Here is a 4,628-nt window from a genome sequence, read left to right on the forward strand (position 1 = left end):
TATGTTTGAAACTATGAATCTAGATGTTTCTACACTCATCACAAATGGCATTTTGGTCATACGGTCTCAAATAAGAAATAATATCACATGAAAACCAACATTCAAAGAAAGATATTGTCGATTGCATCTGGTTTTCATGTTTATTAACCTTTCAGAAGTATATGATCAAGGTTTTGAAACTATGAATCGAGATGTTTCTACACTCCTCACAAATGGCATTTTGGTCACACGGTCTCAAATAAGGGGGAGTATCACATGAAAACCAACATTCCAAGAAAAATTCATCAAAGAAAAACTGAAAATACATGAAATGTTAAGAGGGGCAAGTTTTATTGTCATGTGAAATTCCAAGTTGAAAGTTATGGAAAACAAATTAACTATGAATAGTGATGTTTCTGTTTAACACTATTCAGGATTTTGTCTTTCCATATCTCGCATCCTGTGATATGTTTGAGCTTGAATTTTCTCATGGCAATTAAATGTCACCATCTTAGGGCATTTCTAACCGATCCTTTGAAACTTAAGGGAGTAAATGGCGGAGTAAAGTTAGTGGAGTACAATTTTACTCCACTAACGGTGGCCGCACCTAGCCGATCCTCTAAAAGTTAGTGGAGTAAACATAAAATTGTCTTGATTTTGTGTCCTAGCCACACCAATTTCAAACACTACATAATACATATCTTAAAATCATTTAAATGAAAGCATGGATAGCAATAATCGTCATAACATAAAGTTTCATCATCGCGTTTTTCAAATTTAAACATGCGAAGTTCACCCAAAAAAACATCACTTCAAAGTTCAAACATAATGTTTGATTCAAAATCACCACAAACATAGCATATGTATATGTTGTGGATCCAGCCAATCATTGGCATGTGCACCACCACACTCTTGGCCACCACCATTCAAACAAGGTCATTCGCAAAGAAATCAACGTTGCCACCCTCTCAGCCACCATCACCCTCACCACCACCCTCTCGGCCACCATCACCATCACCACCACGACCATCACCACCATCGCCATGAGCACCATCACCACCCCCTCGGCCACCAATCCCTCGGCCACCACCAACATTCCGAAGAGAGGCCGAGATTTCTCCATGAGTGAGCCCCCAATACTCTCTTGCGGTTTCATCCATTGTGTTTGGATTCATGAACATGATATGCTCAACCCTGACCTCTTGGGAGTGGTCTTCGCAATTCTTTGGATCCACTTCTCATTCTTGCATAGCTCTTTGTAGCAATGATGCAAAGTGAAGGGCTTGTGGCTGAACTTGGTGTTTCGATGCTTGAATAGCTCTTGGATGTAGGGGGCATACTACGCCACTTGCACACCACTCAGTGGAGCATGGTTCACTTGGTCGATGCAACCAGAAGACCGGTTGCATTGATCATGGATGGTGCTCCAACGATGCCCAAGCGAACCTTGTGTACAGCTTGATCGCACGTTCACGGAGGAGTTGTAGAAGTCGGTGATCCTCTCCCAAAACATGGTCTTGGTTTGATCCGTTCCGATTGTTGCATCCATGGAGATGGCACACGAAGCATCGCAAAGTGCAAGGTCCTCCTTTTGGTTGTAGTTTTGGGTGAGGGCCCTTGCGGCCTTGATGCTTGATTCAGTTACCTCCACCACCTCCTCCTCGGCCTCCTCCGTGTCTTGGGTGGCCGAATGATTGAAAAACGACTCACCATAGTTGAAATCATCAAGGCCAACGGTGCCGAGGACTCCAACCATGCAAGGAATTCGGTCGTGGTCATCTCCGCTCTACAATGTCAAAGCAAGCACTACAGACCCTCACTACCGATCACGAACAATCACTATCGAATTCCAACGGGACACGAGTTTTTTACCTTGTTAGCATTTCATCAAGCACTTGGCAGCCGTGTTTTTTGTTGTCGGCCGCGACCGCTTCTCGAGTCGGAGCATTCGCCGTAGGGGTAGCCAGAGTTGCCGCACGAGGTGTAAGCCTTGCATGAGTCGACGCCACGGTCTTCTTGTCTTCTTCTTGGCAGCCGCCTCGGCGAGCATCGCCGCCGCCGCCATCGGCTTTCGAGACTGTTTGCCTCCGGTGGGTGTGGCGGGAAGGCGGCCTGCCCTTGCCGAAGACGCAGTGGCCACGCTGAACACCATTCGCGCGGTTGGAGCCGAAGCTTGGACGCAGTGGTTCTTTGTCATCCCCAAGCTTTTTTTCACCACCGGCGGCGGCGCGTGGGTGGATTTCGGTGGCGATTCGCCGGCACCGGCAGCTGGCGGGGTGAGCTGGGGGTGTTGGCTATGCATTCTGGCCGGCTCGGAGGTCATTGGTGGCGGCGGCGAGGGCGGGAGGCAATACGACGTGGGAGGGAGAGAGTCAGTTTTACTCGGTCGCCCAAAGTTGAAGTAAATTTAGTTTTTTTTGAGGAATAGGGAGTTGGAGTAATTTTTTTTACTCCGTTAACTATTTTAGGGGATCGGCTAGGTCCGCCATAAGGGAGTAGACCGAAAATTTTACTCCTGTATGGCCTTCTAGGGGGATCGGTTAGAAATGCCCTTAGCATCCCGCATTTTTTATTGAAACTTCAAAACATCATTTCGGCATGGTTTCCACCGGATATTGGTTTCCATGTGATATTCTCGCTTTGATTCACACCCCCTCACACTGATTTATCTTATTTTATTTTCATCCAAACTATTTATAATTTTATTTATTTGCAATCGTTTCCATTTGATTTATTTCCAATTTTATTTGCCCGACATCTCAATTCCCTTCAATTCACACCCCCTCTGATTTATTTTAAATTTTCTTTGCATGACATCACATATTCTTTCTTTAGTAATATGGAAACTAATCACTTTTCGTATGTCTAGAATCTAAGTATATCGATCGGAGTAAAATTTCTTTTGAAACTCCATAACTCTTAACACATCACATCGGAAATAAACTATTAGAAGCAGGTTTACTGAAAATAAACTACCGAAGGAAAACACTGAGATAAAAACTAACCAGCTATTATGAGATGTTCATTAGAGCTAAAGACAACTAAGTAGCTATAGATGAAAATCAGACGAACAAACAAATAGACTATCTTAAGCATAACGGGAGATAACATGAAGTAAAGCATGATCTAAACACAGATAGAATTTTCCTATTATTTCTATAAAATCTAGTACAAATGAATCTTAAGAAAAAAATCCACTAGAGTGTCATCCTATGAATCAAACAACCCATGTAGAAAAAATTCCTTAGGATTTAAATCCTCCTTCCGGAAAAAGCTTTCTCCCCGCTTTATATATAAAGCAACAAATCAAAGTACACGGCCGAATAATACAAGGTGAAGAGGTAACCCTCTTACAAAGCAGATTCTAAGATAACCGAATCACGTAGAACGCAAGCGGCTATGCTACCGAAAGAGAACATAGGAAGAGCTGAAACAACCCCACACAACGCCCTAACAAACCAAAACTCCACGACAACGCCCCCAAGAGGGATAATGGCGCTAAGCGTCGCCGCTGCTAAGTCCAAAACGGACAAGGATCTTCATCCGAAACCCTGACATAGAGAGGAGAACCACGACAATGGCTTTAAGAAGAGTGGCACCTGCGAGCGTCGTCGTGTCAATGGCAAAGCGTGGAGCTTTCTCTTGGAGGCTCACCCATGTCAACCTCAGGCCTCCAAGACACGCGCGATGAGTTCAGAACCCCATGGGCGGATCTGGGCAATGCCACTGCCAATGATAGAGACACGCTCGAGCTACCAGCCGCTACCCCTCTTGCTGCCACACGAGCAAGAAGGGGAGCCTCCACCACCGCCATGGCGCCCGCTGGAGAGCCAACCATGCGGACCGCATTCCTGGGCCGCCACCCCGGCATCCATGTCTAAGACACCACCAACTGCCCACATCATGGAGTACCAACCATGGTAGAAAGAGTCGAAGGCGCCTCCTTCCACTCCTAGCCCGACATCAGCCACGAAGTTTGGGTCGACGCCTCCGCTAGGAGGCGCCCACACCCGTATTCCCAACCAGTCCCAGTGGACTGGGGGGGGGGGGCACACAACCCCGTGACTGCCGACAGCCACCGCTAAGTAAGCTCGCACGACGCCATGCCCGTGGCCTCCAAAATTCTAATCCTTTGAATAAAAAACACCGAATGCCTTGATCTTGATTCAAATATATCTACAAGATAAACAATGGTTAAGAATTTGAAAAATGTGAAACGATAGATTTTGTTGAACGGGTCTCAAATTGGACATCAATCTTAACATATATGTTTTTGGGGACAAAAATTCAATGCATAGCTAAATGATGGGTGACACTGATGGAACTTTGTTCGATGAAGTCACTCCTAAAATTTAAGATGCTTAGAGCATCTCCAATAGCTAGCCTAAAAATGAGGTGAATACCAAAAAACTAAAATTTGGGCTTTTTCTTTGCCAAAAAACAGCTCCAACAACTAATCTAAATCTTTACGGATTACTATTTGTTTGGCCATTACCTATATTTTTCTACCCAATTGCAAAATATAGGCTTCCACCAACCCAAAGCCTAAAGCCAAATCATAGTCATGGGAACGCCAACTACCGCCCCTTGAAGTTTCTCCGCTGCCGGGATGCCTCACCCCGGTCCCTGCCCAATTCCAGCCGCTGGAT

This window comes from Triticum urartu, chromosome 1A, assembly GCF_056163025.1.
Source record: "Triticum urartu cultivar PI428250 chromosome 1A, HENAU_Tu73, whole genome shotgun sequence".
Taxonomy (NCBI): domain Eukaryota; kingdom Viridiplantae; phylum Streptophyta; class Magnoliopsida; order Poales; family Poaceae; genus Triticum; species Triticum urartu.